Here is a 6,599-nt window from a genome sequence, read left to right on the forward strand (position 1 = left end):
AATCATGGAGGAGGGTACCCCTTTTTGTGCTGTACTTCCCATCTCTGGTGCCATTATATCTTTGAAGCTTTCTGGCTCAAGGAGAATTCGGGGAACAATAACTCTACAGGGTGACCTAGAACAAATATCTCTGCCAGGGGGGTCAGGAACAGAGGACATCCAACAACACTAACCCTTTGAGATTTTATCAAAAGTTATTTGGAATTTGGGCTTTGCTATTGAACTCAATTTGGAAGGGGATCAATGGAAATAGAGTGAGATTAAACTGCTAAAATGAATAGATATTTATAAACTATTTTTAGAAAAAGAAAAACAAAAGGCAGTATCTTGGCAGAGAAAAGATCTGGTGAAAAATTGGGGACATTGGGGGGGTGGTTAACCTGCACTGGTAAAGGGTATTGTACATTATATGACTGAAACTCAATCATAAATAAATTTGTAACTGTGAAAAAAAACCCAACTGTATTATGAACAATATAGTAACCATGGTATTTAAATTAAGTAATTTAAAGAAGGTATCTTGAAGCCACTTTGCTTTTACAAAAACTTCAAATGAGAGAACTATTGAACAAATTAATCATTCATTTGAAAAGTTGGAAATTAGAACGTTTTTGGTTGTGAGATGTGAGATGGTGTTCACAGTTACCTTAAAATTTGCATTAACCACAGAAAATTTTATAAATATTTATCAGCCTTGACCCAGAAAGACGCTGAAGTAACATTTTTAAAAGGCAGTGCAATTGAAACTGATTTCTTTTAGTTCATTCAAAGCAGAAGAGAGTCCTTTTGAGATTGTTGGGATTGAGTTCTGAACAAGGAGGGACGCCATTTTGTAAAGGCCACATGGCAGGCTTCTTCTCAGGCTCTGAGAGGGGAGAGGTGCCATTTTGTAAGGAGCACGTGGTATAAGCCGTATGTTAGGTCTTCACAAGCCTATTTCCATAGACACTGCCCCAAGCTACCTGGCCATACCAGGTAGCCTATCAGGAAAGGAGAAGGGAGCAGTAGGAAGGTACCTCTAATAGCCAATCATTTTAAGGATCATCAGAAAGCTAGAACCTCACTATATCCTTTCCCTAGATGATTTTCCTCATGACCTTGGGAGAGGTTCATCTCCTTAGGGGAATAGCCCTGGCTTGCAAGAGTGGAGGTCTCATTGGTAGATGGACTAAAGTATTAAACTTTATTTCAGTTGTGTGGTCTCGTCCTAGAAAGATAAGTAGTTATTCTCTAATTATGAAAGTATTAGAATTGCCTTCAGGGCAATAGTTGGACATAGCTTGAGGTATAACTTGGGCATAATGCATTATTCTGGTATACTTCTTTATCCTGGCACCACCTTTTTTTTGGGGGGGGTCACACCCAGCAGCGCTCAGGGGTTACTCCTAGCTCTATGCTCAGAAATTGTTCCTGGCAGGCTCGGGGGACCATATAGATGCAGGGACTCGAACCACCATCCTTCTGCATGCAAGGCAAATGCTCTACCTCCATGCTATCTCTCTCGCCCCCTGTCACCACCCTTTCTGGGAAAAAGAATTTGGTGATGAGCTTTGTCTGATAGTATAATAGCTATTTGAGAAAGAGAAAAAAGACATTCTCATGTTTTACGTCTGGTATTTTGAAGTAGTAGTCTAAGATTTGACACCGAGGAACTTTTACACACATGTCACATAGCAGATAGTATTTTATTTTTCAAATATATATAGTTTATATGTAAGGTATATATAAATTTAATATATAAATATGATTTAATATTTAATATATAGTATAATATATTATATATAAATATATCAATACTGGTATTTGTATTCCACTTGCTCTCTCTGTAAGGAGAGATTAACACTCATCTACAGAGAAACAAGGTCTGCTTTCATCCCTTGATCTGGACTAGATCTTTGCAGCTGACTTGATCAAAAGGCTTGTGGCAGAAGTGGACTTTGATGACAAAGTACAAAAGGAATTTTTCTTTTGCCTGGTTTTCTTTTTACTTTGGATGCTCAGCATTCAAAGGAGCCCATAGTTCAGCTCTGAGATAGCCCAAAGTATATCGGATGGACCACTGGTAGGAGAGGCCCAGGTTCCTAGACAAAATTTAGAATAAACTCTGGATTTGTGAAGATTGAGATTATTCCAGCCTTCACTCTGAGTATTTCCAATTGACATTAAGCGGGGAAAAAAAAAAGTAGTTATTTCCACAGAAACACTGTCCAAATTGCAGATTTTAGAGCTAAACAAAAGGTGTGATTATTTTAAGTCAAAAATGCTGGATTGGGGCCGGGCGGTGGCGCTCGAGGTAAGGTGCCTGCCTTACCTGCGCTAGCTAGGAGACGGACCGCGGTTCGATCCCCCAGCGTCCCATATGGTCCCCCAAGCCAGGAGCGACTTCTGAGCGCATAGCCAGGAGTAACCCCTGAGCGTCACCGGGTGTGGCCCAAAAACCAAAAAAAAAAAAAAAAAAAAAAAATGCTGGATTGATTGGTTAGATAGCAACAGGCAATGATATCAAAACTGATGATCTTATTACTTTGCAGTACTTATTTCAACATCTCTATCTTAAGCTTTAAAGTTAAGCTAGAAATCTAGAACTAACATAAAACATTGAAGTAATATTAAATTATGTAAGTGGGTGTTATATTTGCCTAAATGTGAACACTTCATGTAATTGTATATTTAATAAAGAAAGCGCAAGTGTATCTTTGGTTGGTGTGATGTTTCAAAAGATCTCTTTAAATGGCTACCTATCTAATAAAATAAAATAATCTTTTGGTAATTGTCCTTGTGCTTCTAGGAGCTCTTAGCAAGTATTAGAATTACTGTGCTAAAACTTCATTCTGAAGCCATATTTACCTACAGTAAAACAGACTGAACAGTTTTTGTCTATAAGGCAAATCTAAATAATTAAGAAAAAATGCAAAAAGTCCAATTATACCAGGTGCTTTGTACACAGTAAAAATACTTCAAAATTAATTTGGTTTTTGGGTCATACCCTGCAGGGTTTCTCCTGGTTTCATGCTCAGAAATCACCTCTGGAAGGCACAGGGGACCATATAGGATACTGGGAATCGAATCCAGGCCTGTCTTGAGTCGGCCACCTGCAAGGACAAATGCCCCACCTTTATGCTTAAAATTAATAAAATGAATAAAATCTAAGGACTACCAAAATTAATTCAATTTCTGAAACTCATTTCATAAAATAAAACCTGAAAAAAATAAGAATCCTAAAAGTGAATTAATAGGTAGGACTGGGAGTACTGAGAAAAATATGATAGTGAGGTAAAATAAACAATACCACAGTGTCTTGGTTTTATAATATGGGTTTATAGGGATCAGAATATAGGGTAGACTATTTGTCTTGCATGCAACTGACCCGTGAGACTGCCAGGAGTGATTTCTGATAGAAAGTGTATGCAGAGACAAAAGTTTTGGGGCACAAATAAAATAATAAATGCTAAAATAAAAAACACTGATCAAAAAGAGAAGTGAAGAATATTATTTATGTACTAATTGGCAGTACTAATTCTTTAAGAGGAGCATCTCTATTATTAACTACATGATAGTGAAAACTTATCAAACTAAAAAGCAAAGAGAAAAAGACGGAAAATAATAAGAATAACCAATAGCCAAATTACAACAGGACAAAATTCAAGAATTGTAGGAATGCTAAAGATTGTATAATAAATTCATAACCTGGGTGTATTAAAGTTAATAATTAGGTAAAGGAACAAAAAGTAATATTTGAAAGAAAAATAAGCTAAATATATCCTAAAATTTAATTTAGACCACATAATATTTATTTAAAAAGATTATGGAAGATTTTTTGCCAGTTATGATAAAGTTAAAACTATTGCTTGGATGTCAAAGAAAAATAAATTTTGAAAAATACCAGAATACCACATGAGAAAACGTTAAATAAAATGGACTTATTTAAAATATGAAATAATATATAAAATTCAATAGTAAGAAAATAGTTATCTTGACTTAAAATAGAGAATATTTCTGAATAGATGTTTCATCAAAGAATATATCTAGATGACAAGATATACTCATCTTATCTCATTATATAATCAATGAGTTAAGAGATTTAACTTCTTTGAATTCTGTGAGAAATAAGAAAATTGTAAGAAATCCAAGGAGGTGAGGGATGGAAAAGAATAAAGGGAAGAATGATGACGTAGGATAGAATTGGCATTGTGGTGAAGGGCCCTATCCACTTTAGTGGTGGTGGGAAACAGTAAATTTATAGATAAATGCCATCACAAGTTTTATATAATATTGTCAATGTCTGAACTGCAATATAAAGTAAGAAAAAGAGGAGAGAAATCCATCTCTAATTGTTCCCCCAAAGTATCCATCCAATTATCTTATAGCAGAACTTTTCAATGAATAACAAACCAGAATTTATATTTCCAGACCACTTCTTCCATGCAGAGTCTATTATTCCTTTATGACTGAAGTAGAGAGGAGTGGTAGTAACATGGCAACGACAAATTATTCTAATGGGAAAAAGTTTGCGGTCAACTGGATTCGAACTGAAATGCTTGCTTTAACCACCACCTGAGCTGGAGTAACATTATATATAGTTCCAAACATTAACTCCTTCCCTGTAAAGTGGAACGAATGACTTCTCTCAAATAATAGCAAATAAAATGTATTTAAATGCATGAAATATAAAGCAATTAGTAACCTTTGGTTTCTTTCTTCCTGATTCTTTCTTCTAGGGTCAATAATAATAATATGACATCAGTGCAGAACTTCATTATTTTTAATAGATATGATTGCTTTGGGTTTTGAGGTTATATAAATAAACAAGAAACACTTATGTCAAAGACAGACCTATCAGAGTTGTCTTATATTAACAAATGTTAGTATCTCAGTGTGGTAAACAAGTATACCAAGTGACAGATACAAGATGAAGAGAGAATGACTGCTCAACTGTATTTCTTTGCTTTTTCTTCTCTTCTCATCCAATTGATTTTATGACCCCTGCTCTCCTTTCTTTGCAGATCAAATTGACCAAAGGGAAGTTGGAAAGTCACTGAAGTTCTTTTTCTTTCTACCTCAAGATCACTATATGACTACAGTACAAAAGGAATTATGAAAATGTTCTTTCTCATAACACATTCCAGGATTATTTTTCCAGTGACGTCATGGGCCATCTGGATTTGAAGACAGCAGAACATACAAATAATCTTTCCTGCCAGGACCCACCCATCTGCTCTTTTCAGCCAGGAATGTTTACAAACATCCTGTGAAACTGTCTTTCTAATCGCCTCTTTAGAAACCATGAATGGAAGATAGTCTTTTTCTCCCCAGTTTCATGTGCCAACCATAAAGGGCTTATCAGAGGAGTTCAGTAGTGAGATGCCTGGGTTTCTACCACATAGACTCTGCCCGAAGAAAGGTAAACATTTTTAAATAAGAAGTTTGAAATGTAAACTCTCAGACATAATTTATACCAGTTCAGATATGACATACAACTTAATTCCTTTTTTTCCCCGATGGTTATTTTTCCAACTTTTTTTTTAAAAGTTAGGCTACATGATTAATAAAAGTGTACATATAAATTTCAGGTGTATAGTGTTTCAATACCATCACCAATGTCAACTTCCCTCCATAATTGATATAGGTTTTCACCCATCCTTTAGTTTATCTCTGTAACAGGCATATTTTTAAGTTTAAGAATTGTGGTTCGGTTTTCATTCTTGCATTGTTGATGACTCTACATATATACATCACTGCTCTATATCACCAATGTGTCCAATGCACATGATCCTTGGCCTAAATGACCTCTTGTTCACTCTTGCTTACTTCTTGCCCCCAATTTCTTTCCTTGAAGTATTTGTTTCTGTAATCTCAGATCAAGGTACCCATCTTTTGTGCCTACCTTGTCGTGGTTTTATATATAACCAAATATGAATGAGATCAGCCAGTATTTGCTAAGCAATAAATGAGAGTATCTTTTCCATCACATTGCCGCCAATATGGGTTGCGTCCAGTCTTTTTGAATGTGTGTCATTCTCACTGCTGTAAGATGAAATCTTGTTCTTTGATTTGGAATTTTTTGATAACAAGTGATTATGACTTTTTTTCTTTATTGATCATCGATCCTTTTTCTTCAGGGAATGTCTGTTTCCTGTCTCCATTTTTTTTTAAGATTTTGGATATTTTTGTTGTTGACCTTTGTGAGTGCTTTTCATATCTTAGATATTTACACAATATCTGATATATCACTTTCAAATATTTTCTCCCACATAATTGGGTATCTTTCACATTTTAGCCTGTAGTTCTTTAGTTACAAAGGAACTTTGAACTTTCATATAATTGCATTAGTTTATATTTTATCCTGTTGTCTGTGCCAATGGAATAATATCATTGAAGATATCTTCGAAGTTCAAATCTTGGGGAATTGTCCCCATATTTTCCTCAATATAGCTTATGGATTCTGGTCTAAAGTCAGAATTTTTGATTCCCTTTGGATTGATTTTCATGTAAGGTGTGAAATATGGATTCAGTTTTGTGTGTGTATGTGTGTATATGTTCATCATTTTCCAAGATTAGTTTAGGTGACTTCAGAAAATGGTAAATATTGAATAATCTCA

The sequence above is a fragment of the Suncus etruscus genome, chromosome 19 (assembly GCF_024139225.1).
Source record: "Suncus etruscus isolate mSunEtr1 chromosome 19, mSunEtr1.pri.cur, whole genome shotgun sequence".
Classification (NCBI taxonomy): Eukaryota; Metazoa; Chordata; class Mammalia; order Eulipotyphla; family Soricidae; genus Suncus; species Suncus etruscus.